We start from the raw sequence: 17,192 nt of genomic DNA on the forward strand, positions 1-17,192 counted from the left end.
AAAGCTATCAATTAGATGGAAGTTCTATTAATCTAGTTAGAATTTACAAAGAATGAGTAAATGCCAAAGACAGGTGAGAAAAAATAACTGAGTGACTTAAATATGTATATTATTTTGTTGGTATTCTGTGCAGTTTTATGTCAAATATTTTGTAAACCTACATAAACGGTGCCATGTGTGCATTCAGTACACACATTTGTCACAGGAAAAAAATTTGCACAACATAAGATTTTTGCACACACTGACTACTAAAAATTAGAGGGATCATTGGTGTTCAGTGCCACACACATCAAAAACGTCTACTTGCTTGCCGCACCATGACCAGGGGACAGAAGGAGCAGGCACAGCTGCATACAGTTTCACAGCTATAGTCTACAAAAGTATGAACTAATGTTAAATGACTGAGAGGCATGAATAAAGTGTGGTAATGCAGAAACTCTCTGAGCTGGAATGAATTTTGTGAAAGATTAGTGAGGGGAGATACAATGATAACTTCCAAAAGATAACTGATAACAGTTGAAAAGGGACAATCTTCAAAGTTTGGCGAACAGGGGAATTGGAACAGTCGATCAGCCCTTCAAAGAGCTGCGATTGACACATTCCGCTGACCAAACCTCTCCTGGCCCGAATTATTCTATATTTTTTTTAACTCTTCAGATCTTATTTTGTATTTCTACTGTTTGATTTGTTGTCACTTCCGTTCCAACAAAGTTATTGTTGATGATTTTTTGTTCCTGTCTGGAATGATTTCTGTTTGTCTCTTTCAAAATCCAAAACGCACCTTATTATATATCATTGCTACAGAATGAAATGTTCTTCAACACATCTCAGGAGGACATTTGGTCATGGATTTTAAGATTCTATAACTCTTCAACAACAATATATCATAATTCTGAAGGAGAAAGTAGTATTTTGGTATTCTTTTTATGTATGTATGTCTTTCAGGGGAATTGGTATGTTTGCACATTATGATATCTAACCATGGTTATGATAATGCCATGTGCACTTGTCAGTCAGGAGGCTCTGGTTCAAGTCCCAATCTAATACCTCAGCACAAAAATATATGCTGACAGGACAATGCAGTGTTGAGTTGCTTTGTTTTGAATACGATACTGCACCTAAGTCCCTTCTCTAATTTCTGGTAGATCTCAAAAATCCCATGGTAATAATTTAAAGCAGACCAAGGAAGTTGTCTCCAGTGTGTTTGCAAATACTAATCTCCCAACTGACAACCATCTTCTAATTATATGCTGTAAATGAGAGTGAATTGGTGTCTACATTACCTACTGTGCAATATTAAATATACTTCAGAGTACTCCACTGACTATGGAATGTTTTCACATCTCCTGAGGTCATGGTGAAAGCTATTATTAGCACATCTTGTCTTTTAATTTGTTTCTAAACATTCTGTCCCAATTTCCCTCGGTCAAGGTAATTCAGGCAGGCATAGCTATTATGATGAATGGTTTCACTGAAACAGACACTGATTTTCACTTTGCCAGATTCTTCCACAAAGCAACAGTAAAAGCACGTGATTAGGTAGTAGGAAATATGTGATGTGCAGCTTTGCGAAGTGGAAATGCTGGCAGAAAATAGACAGAGCAAAATTACAAGGAGTAACCTCAACTAAAAGGAGAAAAAGAATCTAGATTGATGAGGAGAGGTTAGATTTGATTAGATTAATTTATTGTCATATGTTTATGTGAGAATGCTGTTCTTAGACTACAGTTCAGCATTCAATACTATAATTCTCTCCAGGCTCAACAAGAAGCTCAAAGACCCCAGCCTTCACCCTGCCTTGGGTAGCTGAATTCTGGACTTCCTGTCAGATCACCGGCAGGTGGTAAGAGTGGGCTCCCTCACCTCTGCCCCTTTGACCCTCAACACAGTGCCCCTCAAAGCTGTGTCCTAAGTCCCCTTCTTTACCCTCTCTATACCCATGACTGTGCTGCCGTCCACAGCTCCAATCTGCTAATTAAATTTGCCGATGATACTACACTGATTGGCCTAATCTCAAATAGTAAGGAGGCAGCCTACAGAGAAGAAGTCGTCACCCTGACACAGTGGTGTTAAGAAAAAAACCAAGGAGCTGGTTGTGGACTACAGGAGGACTGGAGACAGGCTAACCCCTATTGACATCAATGGATTTGGGGTTGAGAGGGTGAACAGCTTTAAGTTCCTTGGCATACACATCACTGAGAATCTCACATGACCTGTACATACAACAGCACCTCTTTCATCTCAGGTGTTTGAAGAAGTTTGGTATGGGCCCCAAAGTCCTAAGAACTTTCTGCAGGGGCACAATTGAGAGCATCTTGACTGGCTGCATCACTGCTTGGAATGGGAACTGTCCCTCCCTCAATTGCAGGACTCTGCAGAGAATGGCATGGACAGTTCAGCACATCTGTAAATGTGAACTTCCCATTATTCAGGATATTTACAAAGACAGGTGTGTAAAAGGGGCCCGAAGGATCACTGGGGACCCAAGTCTCCCCAACCACAAACTGTTCCAGCTGCGACCATCCGGAAAACGGTACCAAAGTATGAAAGCCAGGACCAACAGGCTCCAGGACAGATTCTTCCACCAGGCCATGACTGAATAATTCATGCTGATACAATTGTATTTCTATGTTATATTGTTTGTCCTATTCTACATACTATTTATTATAAATTACTAAAACTTGTACATTGCACATTTAGACGGAGACGTAATGTAAAGATTTTTACTCCTCATGTATATGAAGGATGTAAGTAATAAAGTCAATTCAATTCACTGGAATACAATGAAATTCTGTGTTCACATGAAGCTCATAGACTTAGCCAGATACATGCCAAGAATATGTACAACCATAAATATATTGAGAAATGGAAAACAGCAGAACCGTGCAAACATTGTAGTGCATTCTGAAATACAACAAAAAGGTACCATAGCGGCAATATCAAAATAAACAAGAGAGGTAGCATAAGTGAAAGGGATGTTAAAGAGGTAATTTGTTCAAAAGTCAGATAACACTGGAAATGAAGCTATCCTTGAGTCTGTTTGTCCTGTATTTTCTCTCAGAAAGTAGGAGAGAAAAAAGGGAATGGCCAGGGTGGAAAGCATCCTTGATGATACTAATGGGCTCCCAGGAGCAATACACCATGAAGATGGACCAATGTAAGGAAATGACAAGCCCATGATGTAGTGGGCAGTGTTTACCATTCTTTGCAGGTTCAGTCAATTGAGAACAGAGCCATTGCCATGCCTGGCTGAAGCACAACCCATCAGAATACTTTCAATGGTGCATCTGTAGAGGTTTGAGTAGATATTTTCAACCCTAATGTCATATCTTCTAAGACAGCTGAGAAAGTGAATATACTGATACACTTCTCCAGTCCTCAGCTCTCCTCCTCCCCCTGGACACCCTACTCCAGTGTTTTGCTTGCTCTGGATCTTTTCATTGCCAACTGCCAACAAGACATCAACTGTCTTGACTTTACCACTCCTCTTTCCAATTCTAATCTCACTGCCTCTGAAAGAGCAGCTCTCCACTCTGTCCACAATAATCCTAACATCGACATCGAACCCACAGATAAGGAGGACACTGTAGCAGTCTAGTGGACTGACCTCTACCTTGCTGAGGCCAGGTGACAATTCTCAGACACCTCCTGTTACTTACCCCTTGAACAGGACCCCACGAAGGAGCACCAGGCCATTGTCTCCCAAACCATCACTGACCTTATTAACTCTGGGGATCTCCCATTCACTGCCACCAACCTTATAGTTCCCTCACCCTGAGCCTCCCTTTTCTACCTTCTACCCAAGATCCACAAACCGACCTGTCCATCGACCCAGTCTTTCTGCTTGTTGCTGCCCAACTGAAATTATATATCTGCAAACCTTGACTCTGTATTATTCCCCCTAGTTCAGTCCCTTCCTAGCTACATCCAGGACTCTTCACACACTCTTGACCTTTCAATGCCTTGAAGTTCCCTGGCCCCTTATTTTCACTATGGATGTCCAGTCCCTATACATCACCATCCCCCATCAGGAAGGCATCAAAGCTCTCCACTTCTTTCTGGACACCAGCCCCAACCAGCTCCCTTCCACCATCACTCTCTTTCGTCTGGCAGAACTAGTCCTCACTCTTAATAATTTCTCCTTCGGCTCCTCCCACTTCCTTCAAACAGAAGGAGTAGCCATGGGCACTTGCATGGGTCCCAGCTATGCCTGCCTTTATGTCGGCTACATGGAACAGTCTATGTTTCAAGCCTCCACTGATATCACTCCCCAATTTTTCCTATGCTACTTCAACATCTGTACTGGTGCTGCTTCCTGCAGCCATGTGGAGCTCATTGACTTCATCAACTTTGCCTGCAGCTTTCACTCTGTCCTCAGATTTATCTGGCCCATTTCTGACACCTTCCTCCACTTTCTCAATCTCTCTTTCTCTATCCCATGAGACAGTTTATCTTTTATAAACTCACTGATTCTCACAGCTATATAGACTGTACCTCTTCTCATCCTCTCACTTATAAAAATGACATCCCATTCTCTCAGGTGCTTCATTCCATACCTACTGAGATGTCGTCCTTCTTCAAAGAAAGGAGGTACTCTTCCTCCATAATCAACCTGCCCTCACCCACATTGCTTCCATTTCATGGATGCCTGTCCTCACCCCATCCACCTACCATCCGACCAGGTATAGGTTTCTTCTTGTCCTCATCTATCACCCCACTATTCTCTACGTCCACCACATAATTCTCCATAATTCTGCCATCTCTAGCGCAATCCCACAACCAAGCACATCTTTCCCTCCCTCCCCCCACTTTCGGCTTTATGAAGGGATAGCTCCCTATGTGGCTCCCTTGTTCATTCAACCCTCTGCACTGATTTCCCTCCTGGTACTTATCTTTGCAAGTGAGACAAGTGCCACACCTGCCCCTCCACCTCCTCTCTCACTACTATTCAGGGCGCCAAATAATCTTTCCAGGTGAGACGACACTTCACCTGTGATGCTGTTGGGGTCATCTACTGTATCCAGTGCTCCCAGTGTGGCCTCCTGTGTATCGGTGAGACCTGACATAGAATGGGAAACTGCTTCATCGAGCTCCTTCCACCAGAAAAAAATGGGATCTCTTGGTGACCACCCATTTCAATTCTACTTCCCATTCCTATTTTGACACGTTAGTCCATGTCCTCCTCTACTGCTGTGGTGAGACCACACTCAGGTTGGAGAAACAACGCCTTTAATTCCACCTGAGAAGCCTCCAACATGATGGCTTGAACAGTGATTTCTCAAACTTCTAGTAATTGTCCTCCCTTCACCATTTGCCATTACCAGTCCCCTTTCTCACCTTATCTTGTTACCTGCCCTCAACTTCCTTGGGTGCTTCTTCCCCTTGCCTTTGTTCCATAACTTTCTGTCCTTTCCTATCAGATTCCCTCTTCTCTAGCCCTTTATCTCTTTCATCAATCGACTCCCCAGTTCTTTACCTCACCCCTTCTCCTCTCTCAGTTTCACCTATCACATACTACCTTGTACTTTTTCCTCTGTTCCCCCGCCCCCCCCCCCACTTCTTACACTGACTCCTCATCTTTCTTTTCCAGTCCTGATGAAGGTCCCAGCCCAGAATGTCAACTGTTTACTCTTTTCTGTAGATGCTGCCTGGCCTGCTGAGTTCTTTCAGAATTTTGTGGGAATTGCTTTGATTTCCAGCGTCTGCAGATTTTCTTGTGTTTGTGATACTGATACACTTTCTTGATCACTGCATCTGGGTGAAGCAACCCAGCTTGGTTTCTGGTGATATGTCTGCCAAGGAACCTGAAGCTGCTGATCATCCCTATAGCAGCTCTGTCATGGGGACAAAATTTTGTTCTCATCCCTTCCTCATCTTTTCCCCCCACCCCCTGCTTCCTTAGGTCAATAACCAACTCTTTCATCTTGCTGATGTTAAGGACAAGGTTGTTGTTCCGACACTGTAACACAGGAGCTGCAATCTTAATCCTGTAACGCATCTCATAAACACTCATGGCTATTGATATATGAAGCTGTTGCTTCCAAAGCATCTGGTTATTTGGCTAGAATGCCAAATATAATGGGATTTGTACTGGCAGTTATCAACTGTATACTAACTTACATAGAACATAGAACATAGAAAAGAACAGCACAGTACAGGCCCTTCAGACCACAACCCTGCCTCCCATATTAGCCCCCACCTTAAATTCCTCCATATACCTGTCTAGTAGTCTCTTAATCTTCACTAGTGTATCTGTCTCCACCACTGACTCAGGCATTGCAATCCACGCACCAACCATTCTCTGAGTGAAAAACATTCTTCTAATATCCCCCTTGAACTTCCCACCCCTTACCTTAAAGCAATGTCCTCTTGTATTGAGCAGTGGTGCCCTGGGGAAGGGGCGCTGGCTATCCACTTTATCTTTTCCTCTTACTATCTTGTACACCTCTATCATGTCTCCTCTCATCTTCCTTCTCTCCAAAGAGTAAAGCCCTAGCTCCCTTAATCTCTATTCATAATGCATACTCTCTAAACCAGGCAGCATCCTGGTAAATCTCCTCTGTACCCTTTCCAATGCTTCCACATCCTTCCTATAGTGAGGCAACCAGAACTGGACACAGTACTCCAAGTGTGGCCTAACCAGAGTTTTATAGAGCTGCATCATTACATCGTGACTCTTAAACTCTATCCCTCGACTTATGAAAGCTAACACCCCATGAGCTTTCTTAACTACCCTATCCACCTGTGAGGCAACTTTCAGGGATCTGTGGACATGTACCCCTAGATCCCTCTGCTCCTCCACACTACCAAGTATCCTGCCATTTACTTTGTACTCTGCCTTGGAGTTTGTCCTTCTAAAGTGTACCACCTCACACTTCTCCGGGTTGAACTCCATCTGCCACTTCTCAGCCCACTTCTGCATCCTATCAATGTCTCTCTGCAATCTTTGACAATCCTCTACACTATCTACAACACCACCAACCTTTGTGTCATCTGCAAACTTGCCAACCCACCCTTCTACCCCCACTTCCAGGTCGTTAATAAAAAACACGAAAAGTAGAGGCCCCAGAACAGATCCTTGTGGGACACCACTAGTCACAATCCTTCAATCTGAATGTACTCCCTCCACCACCACCCTCTGCCTTCTGCAGGTAAGCCAATTCTGAATCCACCTGGCCAAACTTCCCTGGATCCCATGCCTTCTGACTTTCTGAATAAGCCTACCATGTGGAACCTTGTCAAATGCCTTACTAAAATCCATATAGATCACATCCACTACACTACCCTCATCTATATGCCTGATCACCTCCTCAAAGAACTCTATCAGGCTTGTAAGATACGATCTGCCCTTCACAAAGCCGTGCTGACTGTCCCTGATCAGACCATGATTCTCTAAGTGCCCAGAGATCCTATCTCTAAGAATCTTTTCCAACAGCTTTCCCACCACTGATGTAAGGCTCACTGGTCTATAATTACCCAGACTACCCCTACTACCTTTTTTGAACAAGGGGACAACACTCGCCTCCCTCCAAACCTCCAGTACCATTTCCGTGGACAACGAGGACATAAAGACCCTAGCCAGAGGCTCAGCAATCTCTTCCCTCGCCTCGTGGAGCAGCCTGGGGAATATTCCGTCAGGCCCCAGGGACTTATCCATCCTAATGTACTTTAACAACTTCAACACCTCCTCTCCCTTAATATCAACATGCTCCAGAACATCAACCTCACTCATATTGTCCTCACCATCATCAAGTTCCCTCTCATTGGTGAATACTGAAGAGAAATATTCATTGAGGATCTCACCCACTTCCACATCCTCCAGGCACATCTTCCCACCTTTATCTCTAATCGGTCCTACCTTCACTCCTGTCATCCTTTTGTTCTTCACATAATTGAAGAATGCCTTGGGGTTTTCCTTTACCCTACTCACCAAGGCCTTCTCATGCCCCCTTCTTGTTCTTCTCAGCCCCTTCTTAAGCTCCTTTCTTGCTTCCCTATATTCCTCAATAGACCCATCTGATCCTTGCTTCCTAAACCTCATGTAGGCTGCCTTCTTCCACCTGACTAGATTTTCCACTTCACTTGTCACCCATGGTTCCTTCACCCTACCATTCTTTATCTTCCTCACCGGGACAAATTTATCCCTGACATCCTGCAAGAGAACTCTAAACATCGACCGCATGTCCATAGTACATTTCCCTGCAAAAACATCATCCCAATTCACACCTGCAAGTTCTAGCCTTATAGCCTCATAATTTGCCCTTCCCCAATTAAAAATTTTCCTGTCCTCTCTGATTCTATCCTTTTCCATGATAATGCTAAAGGCCAGGGACTGGTGGTCACTGTACCCCAGATGCTCACCCACTGAGAGATCTGTGACCTGACCTGGTTCATTACCTAATACTAGATCTCGTATGGCATTCCCCCTAGTCGACCTGTCCACATACTGTGACAGGAGTTCGTCCTGGACACACTTAATAAACTCTGCCCCATCTATACTCTTGGAACTGATCAGGTGCCAATCAATATTAGGGAAGTTAAAGTCACCCATGATAACAACCCTGTTATTTTTGCACCTTTCCAAAATCTACCTCCCAATCTGCTCCTCTGTATCTCTGCTGCTACCAGGGGGCCTATAGATTACCCCCAGTAGAGTAACTGCTCCCTTCCTGATCTTGACCTCCATCCATACTGACTCAAAAGAGGATCCTGCTACATTACCCACCCTTTCTGTAGCTGTAGTAGCATCCCTCACCAGTAATACCACCCCTCCTCCCCTTTTTCCACCCTCTCTTACGGTTTTCTGGTTGATTCCACTTTTTTTTCTTTTACTAATAGTTTACTTTTGCAGCAGGGAGTAATTACGTTTTGATGCCCCTATTCAGCTTTATTGGAACACCCTTACACCTTGTCCAAGGTATAGAATTCCTCCTTCTGTTTGTCAAAGTGCCAGTGTAGCATTTTGACCTGAAACATCGGGAATCCCTTTTCTCTCACAGATGCATCTCAGCCCACTGAATTCCTACAGCAGATACTTTGTTGCTCCGCATTCCAGCATATGTGGTCCCTTGTGTCTTCTGTTCTACTGAGATCCTGGTAGATACTCGAGCACCCTGTCTGTAATTTCCATTGTCTAAATAAAATGTAATCATGGCATAATCCACATTACAAGGCACATAGATGTTCTCTAGCAGATACTCCTGGAATCTCTTCATTCTTCAATCAATATTGGTAATGTTGATAATATAAAGATGAAGGAAAATGTGTGTTTTTATGGCTGCAGACTGTCAGTACTTCCCGAGAACAAGACATATATTGCCTCCATTAGTTCATTTGAATATAACCTGCACCTGGACAAATTGTGACTGATTGACTACTGTCTACAGGAGAAAATGTGAAATTCTCTAATCTGGACTGATGAGGTGCCAGTGAGCTTCTTGATGCAATTATATAGTGAGGTCTGAGACCTGCTACACGTTCCCAGAAGCACTGAACCACATAAGAAGTTGTGGCCTCTGTAACCTTGACCAATGTTGATATACTTTCCCTGTGCCAGAACTGGTTTCCAAATCTGGGTGCAGGAATGTGCATTTTTTTAAACTTTGATCAATCTTTATCTTGAAGAAATCGATGATATTGGTTAAAAATTAGGCATACTCCTCCATTTGGTGCCATTATCAGGTGCTGTACTATTCTCAATGTATAACAAGATGCTTTACTAACTTCCTTCGTCTAGAAGGCCAAAGTAATGGAGAAAGGTCTTTCAAAAGCAGTGATTAGAATGCAAAATATTCTATGATAGATTAATGATTCATCAGTGTGTGATCAACCTTCAGAAATGTTAAAATTTTTTGGCTTCCAAATTAAAATTCACCTAAAATATGCCTCCTAATAACAAAGATTCAAATTGAAGGAATTAATGTACTTTTCAGTATTTATTATATACAGGCATATATCAGATAATTAATTAAGATCATGTATAGCATTAGTCATTTAAATGAAATGTGGCCTTTTTGATGAGTTCATTGCAGACACTCCTTATGTACAAAGTGCCTTCTAATTGCAGAGATATGTGTGTTGGACATAAAATAGTTAATACTGCAGATCTCATTAAAACACCAAAGTGCTGGGGTGATGTTGTACTTTATTATTGGCCCAAAAGGTTAACAAAATCCCTCTTATCAAATATATATTCCCTAAACTCCTCCCTTCCCTCCTATAATTTACAGGCACTTAAAATCAAAGCTCTGTGTCATTTAATCACAACTTTCTGATTTATATAGCCCTGATGATCTCATATATTCTGTGAGCAATATCACATATTTTTCCCCAAATGGCTACACATGGTATTCCTCTTGGTGAATTTGATTACATTGAGATTTATGAATTCAAAGATCATAGCATCACATAATGACACTACACCTTCTGGATCAGTAACATCTCCTTTCACTCATGTTATTGTGACATATCATTCAGCATGCTTAATCTGCTTCTGCAGATTAAAGGAACAAATTCAAACCTGAAAAAAAAAACCACAGACAGAAACACTTAATTGGAAAGAAATACCCAGGGTAATAATTCACTCTCGGATTTTACTGACATTAATAAACTGATCATGGTTTATGATGTCATCGGGGTTATTCATTCATTGTCAGCTGTCTCTTCAACTGTTGAGTTTAAGAAATGTGCATTTACTCTTCTTTTGCACTCAGCCTGACAAAACAAAATATTTATCTTAATGTTAACTGCTAACTGTGGCAACATTGGAACCACCTGAACTAAATTTGAATATATTACTCAATTTTTCAAAGCTCAGTGTACTGCAGGTCAGAAAAGCCATGCCTCTGACCCTTTGTACATAATATTGAAAAACTGCCTCACTTGAAGAAATGAATATCTATTCAAATGAAGCATTTCAGTACTATAACATAACTTTGGGTGTATGGGAAAATTTACAAAGGCTAATCTTCCACCCCACTAGAACTAATGAATAAATTGTTTAATGTATAGAGTTAAACACTAATGCAATTGAGCAATTGTTCAGAATCTGTGACCAATCAAAAATGCTTAGACAAAATCTTTAGTGTCACTATTTTCAGATAGTACTTTGTGTACAAGGGCCTGTGGGAAATTGTAATGGAGTATGGTCTACTTCTATCAGCTATAAATAGTTTTGCTTGGTTTCTCATTCAGTGTTTTGGAAACTATGGAGCAAATGTTTTTTGGGCATCAATATATTATGTTTGTTATTCAGAAAAATGTTAAATTGATTTTAAAAATATAAAAGTATTTGTTCTGCAGTGCTGTTCTTGCAATGGAATTTAAAGACATTAATGTCTATGTTTTAGCACTTGGTAGATATGTCTTGTGAACCCTACTCTTTCCCTCCTTCAAAAGATTTTCTTTTCCCCTTTGTATAAATGGGTGCCTCTCCTTTCCTCTTTCTCTGCACTTATCAGAGCTTATTGCAAGCTTTCTTTGACAAAGTCTCCATTGTCTATTTATTGTTTCAGGAATATTGTGAAAATATCATTTGATTAAGCACTCTTTATTGCTTATATATTTGTTCTTCTTCCTGGGCTGTTAGCTCCTAATGGAGCATAGCCTATTGATGACCTCCCATCTGCATCATCCAAAGTTGATGGTATATTTGGAGTCCATCAATGTTTCTGTAATCCATCGTATCCTCTGTACAGGGGATTGGCCTACACTGCTTCACCAGAGCTCTGTTGATTGGTCTTACCCGTTTCCACCTCTCACAATGGGGATGTAGGATTTGTTCATTACAGATTATATGCAAATGTACATGAATGGCATACGCCAGTATGCCAGCACATCACAAGTGCACGCTTCACTAAAGTAAAAATAAAGTAAATGTACACGAGTTATCCCTGGCTCTGTGTTTCTCCTTCAATAAGTTCTACGTTTTGGGGTTACAAAACTTAACAGTGGTGACAAATAAATTTTAAAATAAACCCGAGATGATTACCTACCTATGGAAGCACAGCACGTTTTTTTCTTTGCAAGGGGAGAGAGATGGTTGAGTTACAAAAAAGACAGAAAACAAATGTGATAATAATCATTATAAATAAATAAAGCAGAAATGGCTGGCTACATTGGAAAGATAAGACATATTTGATTGAACAAAGATAATTGGATATTGTATACTGAGAGAATTGAGCGGTATTTTGAAGCAAATGAAATAGCTAATGAAAAGCATGTGCCACTGTTGCTGAGTGTAACAGGCAGAAAGGCATACATATTGCTTAGAGGTTTGATTGGTACAACCAAACTAGCCAAAATGAGCTTTGCTTTTATCGTTACAGTAATACAGGAACATTTAGATCTGAAGGAAGCCATTGCTGATTGCAGAACGCTTTAGGCTTCATAAGCAGAATCAAAAAGAAGAGGAGTCCATTTCAGTTTACAAAGCTGAATTGAAGAGTTTGTCTGAGCATTGTCAGTTCAGTGATGGGCTGAGAGATCATTTAGATTGTGGAATCTTTCACAAAAGTATTAAAAATGGCTCTTAACTGAAGCATGACTCACATTGAAAAGAGCTGCTGAAATCAATGGAACAGCAGCCAGAGACACAATTGAGTTGCAGTCGGGAATGTAAATGAGTGTGAACAAAAATGCAATGTTTAAACAGAAAATTACCTGGCCGAACTAATTCTGTTTCTGTTCTGACAGGGGCTCACATACACCAGACAAAGGCAGGATTAAAAGTGGAACTTGCAGAAAATGCAACAAAATAGGACACATATGAAGAGCATATTGGCAGACAGAAATACATGGACTGCACAGGGAAGCGAAAAAGATAAAACTCAAGTTGTACTTTAAACAAAACACTAATCTGCATCCTGTTGGTGAAAAATCTGATATTGATGAGAGTGAACAGGACTGACTAGCCTTGAGATTTATAATCTGAAAGCTAACATGAGGCAAGCAGAAGTGAACAGCAAATTAATTAAAATAGATTTGGACAATTGTTTGAGTCATTCCACAAAATGAGTCTGAATGGCATTTCAAAGATACTGAACTAAAGCCTGCAGACATCCAACTAAGAGGTTATACAGAAGAAAAGATAACTTATGGGAATGACATTTGCAACAGTGAAATACAGCAACTAACAAACCACATTGTTTATGTGTGGTACAGAGAGGAGGGCCAGCATTGTGGGGAAATGAATGGCCGAAACAACTACAAATGCAAGATTGAATTCAAGAGGATGACTAATTATGGTAGTGCGAATGGATTGCGCCATTTAATTTCAGAAAAGGAAATAACAAAATTGGATACTCTTTTTGATGTATTCTCCTGAACGTTAATGTTGAGGAATACATGGATAATGTCACCAACTACATAGAGAAGTGTATTGAGGATTTTACCAACAAGAAACACCAACATGTTACCATTCTGTGTGAGGACAGATCAGAAGCCGTGGCTTACTGCAGAGGTCCGTGTATGGCTCAGGGATCTTGAAGCTACCTTTAGAGTGAGGGACGTTACAGCTCTCAGGGTAGCAAAAAGAGTGCTTTCACGCTCCATCTGAAAGGTGATACTGGACCATTCTCAGAGAATATACAACCACTTTTGTGATACCAGAAACAGAAGGTGCTCAAGGATGCAAGGAATTCAGAGGATTACAGACTACAGGTTTACACTGTGCATCAGCAACCAGGATGCCTCACTCCCTAACAAGCTGATTGGCTTTTATGCCCAGTTTGATGCGCAGAACAAAGTGCTGGTGAGGAAGACACCGGTTCCCCGCCCCCCCCCCCCCCCCCCCCAGGGGAGCAGACACTCTCTCTGGCTGAAGCTGAGGTGAGGAAGACCCTGGCCAGGGTCAACCCGCACAAAGCTGCGGGGCCCGATAACATACCAGACCAGATTCTGAAAGATTGTGCAGCCCAGCTAACTGAGGTGCTGATGGATATATTCAACATCTCTCTGGAATAGTCCATTGTCCCTTTTGTTTTCAAGGTTACTGTCACCTTCTTTAGCACTGGAATGATGATCATTCCAGTTGGAAAGAAAGTGACAGTAACCTGCCTAAATTACTATCATCCTGTGGCATTAACATCAACCATTATGAAGTGCTTTGAGGGGCTGGTCAGGGGGAGCACATTAAAGCCTTTCTTCCAGCTACATTGGATCCTTTCCAGTTTGCTTATCATTCAAATTCAATCACTGACAATTTCAAGGCCTCTGCCTTCCGCTCTGTCCTGTACCACTTGCAAAACAGGGTCTCATATGCCAGGTTGGTGTTTAAAGACTTCAGTTTGTTATTTAACACCATCATAACCCAGAAAGTGGTGGGGGATCCGTCCTCGCTGGGTCTGAACAGCTACCCCTGAAACTGGATCCTGGACTTCTTAACAGAAAGGCCACAGTCAGCCCGTGTTGGTAGCAGCATCTCTAGTCCTATTCTGCTGAGCATTGGCGCTTCCCAGGGCTGTGTGCTCTGCTGTTCACACTGTTGATGCATGACTGTGTTGCAGGATTCATCTCAAACCATATCATCAAGTTTGCAGATGATCCAACAGTGTTTGACCCAACAACGATGATGAGTCAATGTACAGAGAAGATGTGCAACAGCTGGTGGATAGGTGTGAGAACAACAACCTAAGTCTGGATGTGAAGAAGACCAAGGAAATGATGGTGGTCTTCAGGAAGGTGCAAATAACCGATCCCCCTCTGCGCATATGTGGCTCCTGCATAGAGGGAGTTAAGTGCACCAAGTTCCTGGGAGTTCACATCATGAATGATGTCACCTCGTCCCTCAATATCATCTCCCTGAATAAGAAGGCACAGCAGCACCTCCGCCTCCTGAGGAGATTGAGGCAGTGAGGACCTGCACATTTTAACAGAATTTTACAGAAACATCATTTACAGCATCCTACAAGCTGCATCTCCATCTGGTACCGAAGCAGCAGAGCATCAGACCAGAAGTCCCTACAAAGGACTGGGAGAGCAGCCGGTAGGACGTTGCAGTCTCCCTACCATCTGTTCGGGACATATATCAGGAGCACTGCCTATTCAGGGCCCTTAGTATTATTAAGGATCCCACCTATCATCCATCTTCCTCTTTGACATTCTACCATCAGGCAGAGACTCTGATGCATGAAGACAAGAATGGTCAGGATTGGAAACAGCTGCCTCCCCGAGGCCATGAGGCTTCTGAGCTCCCTACTAAAGTGTCACTGGATAATTTGTACTGTACTCAACAATATTTAATCTATGCACTTTGTTTATCTATGCATAATTCATTTATAAATTTAATTCTTTCTTCCCACAGTTATTGAGTGTTATGTGTATTTACTGTCTCTTGCTCCCTGGTCCAGAGAAACATTGTCTCATTTGGTGGTATACATGAATATAGTTAAGAACATAAGAAATAGGAGCTTCTGGCCCATCAAGCCTGCTCCGCCATTCAATAAGATCATGGCTGATCTGACCATGGACTCATCTCCACCTAACCGCCTCTTCCCCATAGCCTTCTTCCAGATCGTTAATGTATATTGTGAACAGTTGCGGGCTAACACTGACCCCTGCGGCACACCGCTCACCACTGATTGCCAACCATGGTAACACCCATGTATCCCAATTCTCTGCTTTCTGTTGGTTAACTAATTCTCTATCCATGTGAATACATTAGCCCCAACACTATGCATTCTTAACTTATGAATAAGTCTTTCATGTGGCACCTTATAGAATGCCTTCCGGAAATCCAAGTAAATAACATCCATCTGTCCCCGTCTATCCACTCAAAGGACTTCAGTAAGTCTGTTAGACAGGACCTGCCTTTGCTGAATCCATGCCGTGTCTGCCTGATGGATCCATTTCTTTCCAGATATCTCACTGTTTCTTCTTTAATGATCGCTTCAAGTATTTTCTGAACTACAGATGTTAAACTAACTGGCCTATAATTACCTGCCTTTTGCCTACGTCCTTTTTTTGAACAGTGGCATGACATTTGCTTTCTTCCAATCCACCCAGAGTCCAGGGAATTTTGATAAATTATCACCACAGCATCAACTATAACCTCTGCCATTTCTTTCAGTACCCTGTCTATCTTTAGGCCCACAAGTTTTCTCAGCACTACCTCTTTAGTGATAGCTATTGTATCAAGGTCCTCACATCCCAGCGCATCCATATCATCTCTCTTCGGCATATTACACATATCCTCCACCATGAAAACCGCCACAAAATAGTCACTCTAAGCCTCAGCAATATCCTCATTGCCCAATATTGCTGAACCTCTGGTGATGATCTTTGCATCATCAATGGAGACGGGAGAGTTTTTGGAGGATTGGGGGTTGTGGATGTTGTTCCCTTGTTCAAGAAAGGGAGAAGAGATAGCCTAAGAAATTATAGACCAGTGAGTCTTACTTCAGTGGTTGGTAAATTGATGGAGAAGATCCTGAGAGGCGGGATTTATGAACATTTGGAGAGACATAATATGATTAGGAATAGTCAGCATGGCTTTGTCAAGGGCAGGTCATGCCTTACGAGCCTGATTTAATTTTTTGAGGATGTGAGGAAGAGCAGTAGATGTAGTGTATATGGATTTCAGCAAGGCATTTGATAAGGTACCCCATACAAGGCTTATTGAGAAAGTAAGGAGGTAAGGGATCTAAGGGGACATTGCTTTGTGGATCCAGAACTGGCTTGCCCACAGAAGGCAAAGTGTGGTTGTAGATGGGTCATATTCTGCATGGAGGTCGGTGATGAGTGGTGTGCCTCAAGGATCTGTTCTGGGACCCTTACGCTTTGTGATTTTTATAAATGACCTAGATGAGGAAGTGGAGGGATAGGTTAGTAAGTTTGCTGATGACACAAAGGTTGGAGGTGTTGTGGATAGTGTAGATTGCTGTCAGAGGTTCCAGGGGAAATTGATAGGATTCAAAACAGGGCTGAGAAGTGGCAGATGGACTTCAACCCAGTTAAGTGTGAGGTGGCTCATTTTGGTAGGTCAAATATTATGGTAGAATATAGTATTAATGGTAAGACTCTTGGCAGTGTGGAGGATCAGAGGGATCTTGTGGTCCGAGTCCATAGGACGCCCAAAGCAGCTGCGCAGGTTGACTCTATGGTTAAGAAGGTATACGGTGTATTGACCTTCATCAATCGTGGAATTGAATTTAGCAGCCGAGAGGTAATGTTGCAGCTATACAGGACCCTGTACA

Source organism: Mobula birostris, chromosome 5 (assembly GCF_030028105.1).
Source record: "Mobula birostris isolate sMobBir1 chromosome 5, sMobBir1.hap1, whole genome shotgun sequence".
Taxonomy (NCBI): domain Eukaryota; kingdom Metazoa; phylum Chordata; class Chondrichthyes; order Myliobatiformes; family Myliobatidae; genus Mobula; species Mobula birostris.